We start from the raw sequence: 15,575 nt of genomic DNA on the forward strand, positions 1-15,575 counted from the left end.
GGCCTTGATTAAACATAGCAGAATTGTTCTGAATTGTTGAATATGTTAAGCAGTTTGAGTGACATTTATATGTACAAATTAGTGTTCATTTACAAAGCCTTCAAATTCATTTTTAGAACTGCCAATGCACTTAAATATCACAATATTCCTTGACAGATAAATTTCATTTATTTTTCTCTTACAACAAGATAAAATGTTGCATGACTCATTTTTACATCTCAGGATATATTGTATCAATTTCACAATAAATAGCAGTATTAATTTGGACATTTTTAGATGGATTAGTGAATGTTTTATTCTCTGCATAAATAGTCCATGCAAAATCATGGTTATTATTTCATCGATGACGGTCATAATTTTTAACTTATACTGAAAGGCACATTAAATATCAAAGTAGAAATAATCTATTGCTGTGCCTACAATTCCACTTTCATGCAAAAAAATCTATGTTTAAATATTAGTTATCAAACATTGGTCTTTAAATGGCATTCTATTTCCTTGGAAATACTATCTTTCTGTCTGATGAGATTCTGTGGACTGCTCAGGTGGGCACATATTCTTTAGTGCCACTATAGGAGGCATTCTCCCTGGAGTCTTACCCAACATCTATCTTTCAACCAGTATAATGTAAATGTTTTTTTTACATTAAGGATGTAAAAAAAATACAGACATTACAGAAGTAATTTTGGATTAGACATTTCTCAGGATTCTACAGGTATGAAACGTGTCTGTCAAACAGCCATTCTTTCTTTGAACATGTTTATTTATTGAATTAGTATCTTTGAAGAAATATTTTAATTAATATAGTACTGTAATGTATACAATAGAGTAATGTAAGTATTGATACAAAAATATTTCGAGCTAGGTATAGGTAATAATTTATTATTATCACATACATTGAAAAGCTTTGTTTTGTGTGCTACCCAGGTTAATCATAAATACATCATTAAAATCAAACCATTAATGAGTACAACAGATAGTCTAAGAAGAGAAAGGGAAGAGAGTGCGGAATATAGTGTTTCAGCTGCAACGAGAGTGCAGGAAAAAAGTGTGAGGAACACACAAGGTAGCTTGAACAGATCGTTTTTATTTCTTACAAACATAATGAAGTAGATTAATTGACGTATTAGAGTTTAGTCCTCTTGAATTTTAATTCACCTTTAAATGCCACAATTTATTTTTAAACAAGGAAAGACCCGTGGAGCTGGGAGAGCAAGTACAAAAGGGAGCCTAACATCTTTTGGGTGTGTTTTAAAGTGAAATGGTGTATATTTCACTTTTTTTTTCATGGTGTGCGCTTCTTTTTTTAAATATGAAAACATAAGAAATAGGAGCAGGAGAAGGCCATTCGGCCCTTCTAGCATGCTGTGCGTTCGTCAATGTGATGGCTTCTCTTTCCACGACAGGACATGTAACCTACTAAACTCTCAGCATTTATACTTGGTCACCTTCTCCATCCATGTGTCTTCTTGAGCATCAGCAACAAACACAACAATTTCTACGGGTGGAAACAAAGAACTGCAGATGCTGGTTAATACACAAAAGGACACACAGAGCTGGAGTAACTTAGCAAGTCAGGCAGCATCATAGGTGATGTTTTGGTTCGAGACCCTTCTGACTGATTGTAGGCGGGGCGAGATGAAAGCTGGAAAAGGGAAGGGGCAGGACAAAATGTGGCAGGTAATAGGTCGACATAGGGGGGTTTTGATAGGCAGGTGGTTGGAACAAAGGCCAGCGATAAGAAGAGAAGTGAGGCAGGTTTGAAGCATTGTGGATTGTGAAACCAGAGGGAAGAATGTAGTGGGGGGGGCAGAGGGGAGAAATAGGTGAGAGTCCAGGTGGGATACAGGAGAGAGGGGAAGAGAGGGTGGAGGTATGCGGAGAAAGCCAAGGGTGCAACTTGGGGTGGGGATGGGGGGGAGATAACTTAGAGGTTACCTCAAAGTGGAGATTTCAATGTGCATATTGTTGAGCTGTAAGCTACCAAAGTCGAATATGAGGCGCTGTTCTTCCGGTTTGTTGTGTGGCCTCACTCTGGCATTGGAGGATAGAAATGTCAGCCTGGGAATGGGAAAGGAAGCTAAAATGGTTAACAACCTGGAGATCCAGTAGGCCTTGGAGTGCAAGTGTTCAGTGAAACAGTCGCCATATTTACACTTGGTCTTGCCGATGTACAGGAGGCCACATTGGTAACACTGGATGCAGCAGTTGAGGTTTCTACAGGTACTCTCGCAACACCCAGATTTAACTTTTCTTAACCTCATAATTCTTCTTTGGATTTAAATCAAACCATCTGATATCCAAAATTGAATAGGTTGCAGTTTCCTCCTGTAAAATGCTGGGAAGATTTCAATCCATTTTCCGTCTATTCGACCGTTGTTTCAGACTGAAGCAGAGCTCAAAGTGTTCAGGAAGAAACTGCAGATGCAGGTTTATACCAAAGATAGACACAAAACGCTGGGTCAGGCAGCATCTCTGGAGAAAAGAAATGGGTGACATTTTGGGTTGGAACTCTTTGCAGACTGAAAGCTGAAAGTCTTGGCATTGTATGTGATTCCATGCACAGCTTCTGAATTATTACTTTCACCATCACAAAGCCCAGCTAATTCCACATTTATGACCGCCTGACTTTTTCTTTGCCCATTTTTAACTGAAACCTTTATCCATACCTTTGTCATCTCCAGCTCTGACTGTTCTCATCCCTTTCTTCAACCTTTGCTACCAATAACCTATTCTGTACTGTTTGGTTTAATTATCACCTTGCCCATGCTGACATTCATTATCTCCTAGTCCCTCAGTTCCTCATATGTAAATTCTCATATTTAGTTATAGCTGTACATTGGCTCTAATTTCATAACCTTGTCCTGCCATGCATTGCCATCTTTTCTGTCCTTGACTTTTTGCACAACTAGCCATAGCCATACATTTAACAAGCAAGACCTAAAGCTCTATATCCACATTGTCATGTCTCTCCCTGTCTCCCCATTAAGACTTCATTCTTGACCTAATTTTTTATCATCCCTCCTAAAATCCGCTCCCTTAAGTGAGTATTTTTGATTAATCCTCTCTGAAGCAGCTTGGGATCTTTTTGGTGTATTCAAAATACTGACAAAATACTAATTGTAAGTCGTTTTTACTGATTTGTAGTGGAAATACAAGGATAACATGAAGGATATTGTGAAAATCAAATAAGACAACAGTATTATTTTTAAAAGTGGGACTGTAATTCCCCTTTTTGATCACCATCGTCAAGCACTGTGGAAAGTCAGAGAAGATAGTTGAGGATACGGCGAGGTGGCGGGTTGGAGTGGTGGTATGGTGGCACAGCACTTTGTGCAGTGGTGGTATGGTGGCACAGCACTTTGTGCGGTGGTAGTGGTGGTATGGTGGCACAGCATTTTGTGCCCTGGTAGTGGTGGTATGGTGGCACAGCATTTTGTGCCCTGGTAGTGGTGGTATGGTGACACAGCATTTTGTGCAGTGGTAGTGGTGGTATGGTGACACAGCATTTTGTGCCCTGGTAGTGGTGGTATGGTGGCACAGCATTTTGTGCCCTGGTAGTGGTGGTATGGTGACACAGCATTTTGTGCCCTGGTAGTGGTGGTATGGTGACACAGCATTTTGTGCCCTGGTAGTGGTGGTATGGTGGCACAGCATTTTGTGCCATTGCTTCATAGCTCCAGAAACCCGGGTTTGACCCTGACCCTGAATACTGTCTCTGCAGAGTTTGCATGTTCTCCCCATGAAATTCCTCGTATGTTGCAAAACATATTTGGCTAATAAAGTATGATTATGATGATTATGATTATGTGGATTTCTATCAGCTGCACCAATTTACACCCACATCCCAAAGAATTGCCAGATTTGGCTGCTGTAAGAAAAAGGATCAAGGAGGAGTTAATGGGCATATTAGAGAGAATAAGTTGTAGGACTACAGGGAGAAGTAAAGGGCATAGGATTGTTCGGTTGGGAGCTGCCAGTGAGCTGAAGGGCTGAACAGCCACCTTCGGTGCTGTACACCAGTAGAGCAGCCTTAAATGTAGATGCCTGTTCGGATAACTGGAAGGTTGATGATGTAGTTTTGTCTTCCCTCAGCCAAACTCTAATTGACTAACAGAATGATTTAATCTTTTCAAAGGAAGTTATGTTGAAGTTGTATAAAATACTACTTAGGTCACATGCATTACTGAGTCAGGTTCTGGGTGCTGCTCTTTGCAACGTGCAGAAAGCACTTAACCAGATTGATTTCAGAGAATGAGAGATTTTAATTACATGGGTAGGACATAGAATATGGGTAAGGGATGAAGGTATCTAGGTGTTGGTGGGAGGGGGGCGGGGGGCAGAGAGTTTTCACGCAGAGAATGTTGAGTACCTGGAATGCACTGCCTGAGAGAAAGTTGGCCGCAGAGACATTGACAGCATTTAAGAAGTGTCTAGACTAGCATTTTAGTTACCTAGACATAGAAGACTATGGGCTAAGTGCTGAAAGATGGAGTTAATATGACTGGATGTCCACTGGTGCAGGCATTGTGGGCTGAATGGCCTGTTTCTATGCTGTATAACAGGTATAACAGGTATAACAGAGCTTTATTTGTCGTTCGGTACCAAAGTACCGAACGAAACTACATAGCAGTCATAGAAAAAAAAAAGAACACAAGACACATAACCCCAACACAAACGTCCATCACAGTGACTCCAAACACCCCCTCACTGTGATGGAGGCAACAAAACTTCCACTCTCTTCCCCACGCCCACGGACAGACAGCTCGTCCCCGACCGACCCGCACAGTCCCCGCACCGGGCGCTGAAACGTCTCGCGGCCGAACCGGGCGATGAAAGGCCCGCGACCAAGCCTTGCGCAGCTAAGTCCCGTGGTCGAGCCGCACCGGGCGATGTCAAGTCCCGCAGCCGAGCCGCACCAGCGGTGAAAAGTCCCGCAGCCGAGCCGCACCGGGCGATGTTAAGCCCCGCAGCTGAGCTGCACCGGGCGATGTTAAGCCCCGCAGCCGAGCTGCACCGGGCGATGTTAAGTCCCGCAGCCGAGTTGCACCGGGCGGTGTTAAGCCCCGCAGCCGAGCTGCACCGGGCGATGTTAAGCCCCGCAGCCGAGTTGCACCGGGCGGTGTTAAGCCCCGCAACCGAGCTGCACCGGGCGATGTAAGTCCAGCGGCCAAGCCGCACCGGGATGTAAAGTCCAGCGGCCGAGCCACACCGGGGGATGTTAGGCCCCGCAGCCGAGCCGCACCCCGCGCCGTGAGGAAGAGAAAAGTTCCCCCCCCCCACACCCACACCCACCCACCCACACCACCACCCCCTCCCACACATACACAACCAAAAAATATATATAAAAACCATCCCAACACCGACACACAACAAAAAAAAGACGGACAGACTGCTAGTCAGCCGCTGCCGTTAGGCGCCGCCACGTGAACATCATGAGCCGAAGGGTCAAGAACCAGCGAACACAGATTATTGAAAGAACGGAAGGAAATGTGGGGGAAAAACATGTATATTTTATGGTCATGATCTTGAACATATTGTTTAAAAGGAGGATGGATGCTGGATGAGTTGGGTCAAAGAGCCGGTTTCCATGCTACAAAACTCAATTACTATAATTCTCAAGAAATTGGAGATACTGTGGGTAGGACATAGAATATGGGTAAGGGATGAAGGTAAGGGATCAATTACTATAATTCTCAAGAAATTGGAGATACTGTGTTGCCAAAAACCCAAAATTAAAACAGAAACTGCTGGAAGCAGCTCAAGTAGTGTCGGTAGCGAGAGGAACAGAGTTGACATTTCAGGTCAAATACCTTTGTTAGAACTGGAAAAGAGAACTGGAACTGAAAAGAAACATGTTTCAAGTTGCTGTGAAGGGGAAGATGAAGAGAACGAAAGGCATAGCTTCTTTCTTTAGTCACAGGGTGGTTAATCTGTGGAATTCTTTGTCATATTTGGTAGAGTAATCCAGATATCATTCTTTGAATAAAGACCTGTCAGATCTGCTATAAAATTTGTCTTTCATTATATTTGTCATGTATCCTCTTCTGCCTGATTTTAACATGAAGTATGTATACCTTTCAATGATTCAGCACAGTGAGTTCTTCCTTTAATCTTTTCTCAAGACTGTAGAACTTAAGCTTTTCTAATCACTTATAGTCGATCCCTTTTGGACTCAGATCTTTCTTATTGTACTTTGCTATTTTGTCACAATCATGCCTGTCCTTTGTAAAGCAAAAATCATCTATTTTACTCCTTCTTTAGTCTGATTAAATCAATATGAAATGTCAACAAAATCTATTATCTTACACAGAACTATGCAGGCTATGTATTCTTATACTTTGTAGACTTATAAAAGGTCTTGTTTTCAAATTGTCTTGATGGGTAGTCTGCTGTTACTTTAAATCTCTGTGTATAGTTTACATTTTCTGTTGTGTATTGCTTTCTTTTGCAACGAATTCCTACATTTGTAAGAAATTTCATCCCTTTATATCTTGATTCTTTCTTTAATAAAAGGTCTATTAACGGTCAAATAAACTCTTCTGTATTTTTTTTTTTTTTTACGTAAACTGTGAACAGCATCATGCGATATTACATAAACTATATTACGTAACTGATGATGTGCAATTTAATGCTGGCATTTCACCCACCATTCCACCTGTCTCTTACATGTGGCAAGTTTTTAACAACATCATGATGATTGCATTATTTTCTGCTCAATTTCAAGTACTTATTGTAATGGTCAAGTGTTAGTGAATCTCTGAGAATGAATAATGAAGGAACAATCCAATATAACTGACAAAATTGTAACTGCCGTTTGAACTCTTGGAATGAGATTATTCATCCGCTCCTTGGTTATTCTACCTTCATTATCAAATTTGACGGAAAATATCCTAGTTTATTGAGCAAAGCTGCCAGGCATTGCGTGTTGATATATCAGAAAGAGGTTCCACATGACCAATTAAAATGTAACTTCATTTTTAAACCACTGCTTCTAACAGGGATGTATTATAGTTTGCACATTATATAACAAACATTTTTATGTTATTGCAAGCTATTTACCTTTAACAATGTTTTTGAAATAACATCTGTTGTAACCTCTGGGCTTTGCTCTGGTAACATTTTCTTAGACTAAAAAAGATGAGCTGCTGTTTCTTGAATTTATCATGTCTTCGTGTAGGAAGAACAGAGTAAGTCCCGCCCACAAAAGGTTAATAAATGGTTAAGCTGTTCCATAGCATGGCCTTTTATTAAAGATTCTTCATCTGAAATAGTTCAAATAGAATTTTCTAAAAAATGGAAATTAACAAAACATTATCTAAATCCTTGCAGCAGTTTGGCTTTACAAATGAAAGGATCTGCCTGTTCTGAGGTAACCCTAATTTGTATGTGATTGCTTCAGCCTATTCATCAGCATAAATCTTGGGGGGATTATCTCAACTTTGACTATCCCAGAAAAATGCCGTGGACAGCTACCAGAATATATTTAGGACTTGCACGTAAGAAATGACCCCACACTTGTTACTTTTGTCTGGAAATTGTGTCCCTGCAAAATATTCACCGATTTTTTTCCAGAGCAAGGAAGGTTAACGTGAGTTTTAAGTGCAGAGATTGTTTTTATTTGGTGAGATCGAAAGCTGGGTTAAGAAAGATATAAGAAAAGATAGCTGGGACAAGAAAATAAATTGCTTTCTACAATCTTTCATCTTCTAATAATTCTGAAGTCCCGAATGTATTATTCTGTGAAGAAAGATAGATAGATTGAGTGACTGGGTGAAAACCTGGCAAATGGAGTTTAATGTGGGGAAGCGTGAGATCATGTACTTGGATAAGAGCAATCAAAAGACGGAATATTATTGAGAGAGGCTACAAATGAGTGAAGTTCAAAGGAATCAACGTGTTCGTGTGCATAAATCACAAAAAAATCTTGTAGGCCAGCCCGGAGGCAAACAACATTTTGGCCTTTATTACAAAGGGGCAAGAATATTGTGCACGGTTTTGGTCCCCTTGCCTATAAAAAGGATTCAGTAGCATTGAAGGACACCCAAAGGCATTTAACTGGGTTAATTCATAGGATGAGAGGGTTGTCCAATGAAGTCAAGTCATTTTGCGTTTATTGTCATATGCACAAGTGCAATGAAAATCGTGCTTGCAACAGGATCACAGGCAAATACATTCAGACAACACAAATATAGATATTAAACTGAAATCACATTCAAGATAATGAAAAGAAACCCCCACAAAAACAAACATTAGTGTAATGCACAATTAGAAAACAAACCAATGGTGGAGCAAGATTGTCCATATTGCTCTGTTGCTGACGTGGTATTAGGGTTGTGCAGGTGGGTTGAAAACCCTGACGGTTTGGAAAAGCAGCTGTTCCTGAACCTGGTGATGGAGACCTCAGGCTTCAGTACGTCTTGTCGGATGGTAGTAGTGAGAAGAGGGTATGGGATGGATGTTGGGAATCCTTGATGATAGATGCCACGTTCTTGAGTCAGTATCTCGTGTAGATGCTTTCCATGGTTGAGAGGGTTGTGTCCATGATGGACCACTGTCTGCAACCTCTGGCCTTCCTATTGACATACCGGCCATGATGCAACCAGTCAGGATACTCCAACCAGTCACGATCATGAGACGACAGACAATTTGGGTCTGTATTGCTTTGAGTTTAGAGGAATAAGAGGTGAACTTATTCAAATATATAAGATCCTAAGGGAGCTTGACAAATTAGATTTTGAAATGTTTTCACAAAATAGAGGATGGTTATTTAAAACTGAGGATGTAGAAATTCCTTCTCGGGATACAGTGAATCTCTGGAATTTTGTGCTCCAGAGGGTGGTAGTGACCAGAATATCTTAGAACATAGAAAAGTACAGCACAAGAACAGACCTTCGAGCCCACAATATCTGTACCAAACATAATGCCGTTAAACTAATGTAATTTGTCTGCTTATGATCCATACCCCTCCATTCCCAGTATATCCACGCGCCCGTCTTAAACACCACCATCGTATCTGTCACCACTACCACCCCTGGCAGCATGTTCCAGGAACCCTTGTGGTCTTTGACAGTTTCATCCTGGGAAAATAGTTCTAACTGTTTATCCTATCTATGCCTCTTATAATTTTATATACTTACTAGAGGATGTGGACCTGTTGGGCCCAAACCTCTCCTGCATTGGTGCAACACCCTCTCCTCCCCTCACCCCCTCTCCTCCTTCCCCCCTCCCTCCCTCCACGCCCCCTCTCCCTCACTCTCCTATTCCCCTCCCCTTTCACCTCCCCCTTCCCCCCCCCCACTCCATCCTCCTCAACCCCCCTTCTCCTCCCCCTCCCTCCCTCCCTCCCTCCCTAGGAGATAGATTTAAACTTTATAATGCGAATAACTTAAAAAATATATCACTGATTTCAATGAAACTTCTTCCATTAGCACCAAAGGGACGACGGTGACTAAGGTGGGCCTAAAATTGTCGAGTACCGTTTTGGGTGTAGTTCAGGAACAAACAAACATACCAACGAGAGTTTTAGTATATAAATATCAGGTCTCCCCTTAACCTTCTGTGTTCTAGAGAAACCAATCTAACTTTGTCCAACCTCTCCTTGTAGCTAATACCCCCGAATCCAGGCAGCATTCTAGTAAACCTCTCGAAAGCCTTCTCATCCTTCCTGTAATTGGATGACCAGAACTGCGTGCAATACTCAGAATGTGGTCAAACCAAAGATTTATAGAGCTGTATCACGACTGGCTCTTTTACTCAATGCCCCGACCAAGCACACCGACGCCTTCTCCACCACTCTACCTGTGATGCATAAGTATTTTTTCTTTATTCTGTGAAATAAATTAACGTGGGTCGTTAGTTTCAGATTTTCATATAAACATGCAAATCTGGAGCCAGGACTAGGCCTATTAAACCCTCAAGCGTGCTCCGCCATTTAATAAGATCATGGTTAATCTGACAGTAACCTCATTCCCATCTGTTCTTTGTAACCTTTCACCCCTGGCTTGTCAACTACCTGCTGCCCCTGCCTTAAACACATTAAAAGATTCTGCTGCCAAGCTCTCTGAGGGAGAAGGTTCTGAAGACACATGACCATCTGAGAGAGAAAAAATGTTTCCTCTGTCTTAAATGTGTGACCTCTTATTAAACATTGACCCCAAGTTCTATTCCATCGAAAAAAGAACATTATTTCAGTATATGGTTAGCAGGTGAATCTGACCGAAGCTTTAATCTAATAACATTCTGTTCTCATGGAACCTTAAATATTTGTGCTTCATAACTCCCTACCTTTTAGTTCCTCTGGTTCTTCTGCAGTAGTTCCCTGGTAAGACCACATCTGGAGTATTGTGTACAGTTTTGGTCTCCTAATTTGAGGAAAGACATCCTTGTAATTGAGGCAGTGCAGCGTAGGTTCACGGGATTGATCCCTGGGATGGCGGGACTGACATATGAGGAAAGATTGAAAAGACTAGGCTTGTATTCACTGGAGTTTAGAAGGGTGAGAGGGGATCTTATAGAAACATATAAAATTATAAAAGGACTGGACAAGCTAGATGCAGGAAATTTTTTCCCAATGTTGGGCGAGTCCAGAACCAGGGGCCACAGTCTTAGAATAAAGGTGAGGCCATTTAAAACTGAGGTGAGAAAACCCTTTTTCAGCCAGAGAGTTGTGAATTTGTGGAATTCTCTGCCACAGAGGGCAGTGGAGGCCAAATCACTGGATAAATTGAAGAGAGAGTTAGATAGAGCTCTAGGGGCGAGTGGAATTAAGGGATATGGGGAGAAGGCAGGCACGGGGTATTGACTGGGGACGATCAGCCATGATCACAATGAATGGCGGTGCTGGCTAGAAGGGCCGAATGGCCTCCTTCTGCACCTATTTTCTATGTTTCTAAATAAAACTTTTCATTAACAGTCGCCAGGACAATGGTGATTAAGGTGGTGCTAAAATTGTGGTGCTATCGTTTACAGTTTTGGCGTAGTCCCACAGTCAAATCTCAGAAATATATACATATACACACATATATATATATATATATATATATATATATATATATCTATATATAGATATATATAGATATATATAGATATAGATAGATAATGGGTTGGTTTCTGCTGACAGCTAGTTGATGGTGCCACAAACTGCCAGCTGTAGTGCATGCAACAGCGTATTCCAGACTACACTCCTTTATACTGCAGCATGGGAGTGGTGGAGTCCAAATGTTTCTGACTCAACAGCGTGCGTGAGCGCATAACACATGAACGTGCAGTGGATGCTCAATATTCGCTGCACAGTGATATCTTCCGCCTTATCCTCCTTTGGTGTCACTTATACAAAATTCCATCATGGATTTGAGGCCTAGAACATACTGAAACACAAATTTTGAGGCCTGTTTCAGATTTTGTACTGGAAATCCAAAAGAAAAAGAGAAACTGTTGGAAATACTCAGCTGAAGAAAGGAACACTTGATGTCAATATCCTTTGGCCAGAACTGCTTTCTGTTTGTCTCTTTATCCTGGTCACCTTCACACTCTATTCCCATCATCTTTTCCGGATAGAAATTTCTCGGCGACAGCTGATTTGTCGCAGGTATCGTTGCTTATTGCGGGCGCTGTCACATGCTGTCCCCAGGTTTGCTAGGTTGTCGCAGATGCATTTACAAGCACGTAATATTAAATTAAATAAAGTCATTTGAAGATACCATAAAATACTTGTGTTTAACCAATTTATTTACCGTCAGGACATTTGACAGGTAGATTGGAGGCGACAGTTTGACGGTCAGGTAAGCGTGGGAATTTGGCGATGTTTATGGCCATCAGCAATTACTTTTAAAGTAGACTCCCAACCCAGATATGCAACCCAGAAACCAGATATGCACCTCCCGTACATTTTCAAAGAATGCCCAAACTCATCACAAAAATCCATTCAACCACGTTGAAAATTAAATTTCTTAATACTGCTATTAGTAAACTGGAAGTCAATCCAGTTTATGCCTTGTTACCTTGAAGCTTGGTTTTCAAGTAACCCGGGCACAATGGTGACCATGGATACATGTGTTCCCAAGGCTGACGTAATTCCACTGACCATCTGTTGAAAACAAGCGCAGAATGGGTTGAGCTTGTCAGGGAAGGATGCGTTATTGCCAGTGATGCAGCTCGGCTTCACTTTGTAGCCTATTATGGCCGTGCCACAATCGACAGGCGTCCTCGCAGTTATTGTGCAACTGTATCTTGATTCAGAATTTTCTTTTGTCATCCTTGATGGCTTTGCAGAGGTTGTGCAGATTTCTTGTGCAGGCCGTAATTGTCCAACTTGAATGCCTCAACGGTTTGGACTTCACAAGGGGGGAAATCTTTCCAGATGAGGAACACTTGGATTGCCTAATTTGGCATGCAGTCCTCTATATATGAAGTAGTCTGTGGAGGCCGTAGCATATTCTTTTAGGTTGACTGCAGAGTCCTTGAATATGGACCAGTCCATTGACTCAAAGCAGACATGTAGGATCTCAACTGTTTCCTCAAACCATCACTGCATGACCTTCTCAGGCTTCATTTCCTGTATTATTTTCCTGCTTTTAATAAATTTCAAAATTAGGAGGATACTACCATGCTGTCCTGTGGAAAGTTCCATGATTTTGACATGGTGATAATTAAGGAAGAACAATATTTGTTTAAGTTGATTTGCTGTTTGATTTGAATGGAAGTTTAAAGGTGAAATTTGCTGCTGTTAGGGTGAGGGAGATTGTCCATTTGAGAGTTCTTGTGAACTGGTTTTGGTGCATCTTGTAGCCAGTACACACAGGTGGTGATTGAAGCAGTATAAGCAGTATACCCATCTAGTCCCTGCAGAAATGGAGTCTAAATTTGGTAACAAGTTGCTCTCAGAATTTGTTTGCTGATCTTGAGGACTGGCTGCACATTTCTCTCATTTGTTAACCTGCCATTGGAAATTGGAAATTGATCCAGTGTGGTGTTGGTTAATGAAGGTGAGAGAAAAGTTATTCATCGTTTCAGCTGCCAATTTTATGTCAATATTGGTGCAGACTTCCAGTATTGGAAGTATTGGAACAAAGCTCCCTTGTTTTCTCTTATATGAGATGGGAAATGTAAGCTTTCATTTGCAGAACTCATACAGAATGGGAAGGAGAACAATACAACGGTGTACCATATCATTTGTTGGTTGATCTGATTACATGTAATGTTGTCCTTTTGTCCTTACATGTAATGTTGGCTGTGGTGTATTTGTTGTGAAATGCTTTGTGTTCTTTTTGTTAAGCCACATCATTTTAATGAGTTGCACAAACAATTGGATAAATGTTTGTCTGTTCAACATAGTCCCTGTAAAATTTATAATATTTATATCACTTACTCTAGTTTAATATCTGAGAATGGGAGAGATTTGGGATTTTGTTTCAGTGTATCTCTAACCTCCAACAATGGTTATTGAGAGTTACTAAGGATAATTTTCACTTAATCAGACTGGCAGGAAATCCACTGATCATCCACTGCTAAATCGTTAAATCAGGTTTGAGGAAGCGGTATGTAAAATGGTTAGCTCAACAGATTTAGCCAGTTTCCCTCTAAAATTCTCCCAGATTTTAAAATTGGTTTAAAATTCTCCCAGATGAAGTAATTGAATGCATGTGTGCAAGTGCTACATTATCAATGTTGCACAGCATTTTCTCCTTAAATGATTGGTAATTGTAATTTGTTTGCTCATTTGGAATCAATGATATATTGTCAGTCCTTCTGTAGATCACCTCCCACTGAAATGAATTTATTTTTACCATATCGTACGGTAATACAAATGCATAGCTTCTGGGTGCATCCATTTGTTCTCTGAGATAGATTTAGGGGTAAATGTCTGAAAAATGCCAAGATTGATTTTGAAAGTCATTTGCAAAGCAAATAAAATATGGTAACTAAAATAGAAACAAGGAGCTGCAGAAGCTGGTTTACGAAAAAGGGCACAAAGTGCTGATGTAACTCAGTGGGTCGTGCAGCATCTCTGGAGAACAGGTGGGCATACCTTCAGGTGGGCATACCTTGAAGAGATTTCCAGTTGTCCTGACTTAACAATGGTTTCTTCTTCACTGCTCTCAGACTCCTGAACCAATTGCCTTTCTCACACCCTTTTCCCAGGAGTACTGCCATGTACTCTTACTTTTAATTCTATTTCATTTGGTTATTCTGTTTATGTACTTTAATATTTTTGGTTGCACTACTTCAGATTACACTACAATTTTGCACTGTTCTGCTGTTTTGCACTCATTAGATTTATTGTTGTATGTATCATATTGCATGTCTACTGTTTACTCTGTGAGCTTAATGTGAACGAGGAATTTCATTGTACCGTGGAGTATATGACAATTAATTAATCCAAATCTGTGATGAGTCTTTGACACAGCGGTCATCCAAGATTAAAAAATAAAGTGTATCTAACTGTTGGTCTAAATACCATATGTGCACTTAAAAAGATGATGTAACAAGTCCAAGCTCTTTGCCTCAAAATTGAAGCAAAATGAATGCCAATGACCCTCTATAAAATAAGTATTTTTGTTAGTTTGCATGTATTTCAGGCTGCAGAAACTGAATTTCTTGAAGTTATTAAAGTATATCCATTACTGTGACAGCATCTCTCAGAATCAATCTTTGCATATCCACAGCTTCACATTTTCATGCGAGAAAAAAGACTGGAAAGACCAGTGTCCCAGAAATCTGATTGTTTGACGTGGTAAATCAAGATACTGACAGTTTCCAGGTTACCTTGCATTACTCTTGAAGTTTGACTGGGCACTATGGTGTGAGTGATCCATGGGCTCCTGGCAAACTTTCAGTGTCAACTGTACATCAAATGATATTCGCATTGCAGCACTCCATTTGGACAATGGATGCTTTGGACATTCCGGGTTTGCAGTGATTGTCCCATGATGATAATTTTGTTGGTGTGCCAAACATGGTTCATATAGACTGAAAATGTCTACACATTATCTTTCTCTGCCTGTAGGTGCAAAGTCAAGGGCCAAAGAAATAGGATTGTGCTCTGCAAATTTGATCACCCTTGACAATAATGCTATGAGTTGTTCAGTTTTCTGAACAGAATCATTGCTGATGTTCAAATAGCATTGATAAGTCTGAAATATATTCTTTCTAACAGGGAGGTGATCAGTGAAATGAATTGAATCGTTGAATTTGCACTAGCTTTAATCCAGAAAAAGATTCAGTAAGCAGATTCTCAGTATAATTGTTAGGAAACTGGAAGTTCACAGCTTGATGACCCAAGGAATGCAATCAGATCACCTGAAAGAGCAAATCCAGCCCACAAATTTTCATCCATGCTTCCAGCTCTACTGTCTCTCAAAGCTGCCAAGCTTTTGGAAACATTTGGAATACTCCTAATTTACAGAAGCTGCAAAAAGGTGAATTGCAATATTTTACAAGTTATTAGAAAACTTAATGACAATTCAATTATATTAAAGACAGGATGCTGCCCATTGCTGGCTATGTTTAATGGTGTAGGATTTGTGATTGGTTTCAAATAAATAACATTCAATGCTGGCCTTCACAAGAGCACC

The 15,575-nt window shown here is 40.7% G+C and overlaps 1 protein-coding gene across 2 annotated transcripts in view; it reads left to right on the top strand.

Moving 5' to 3' along the window:
- The window catches only part of tiam1a (TIAM Rac1 associated GEF 1a), a 243,819-nt gene that overhangs the window by 154,795 nt on the left and 73,449 nt on the right, over positions 1-15,575 (top strand). The window lies entirely within an intron of this gene.

The sequence above is a fragment of the Rhinoraja longicauda genome, chromosome 12, assembly GCF_053455715.1.
Source record: "Rhinoraja longicauda isolate Sanriku21f chromosome 12, sRhiLon1.1, whole genome shotgun sequence".
NCBI lineage: Eukaryota > Metazoa > Chordata > Chondrichthyes > Rajiformes > Arhynchobatidae > Rhinoraja > Rhinoraja longicauda.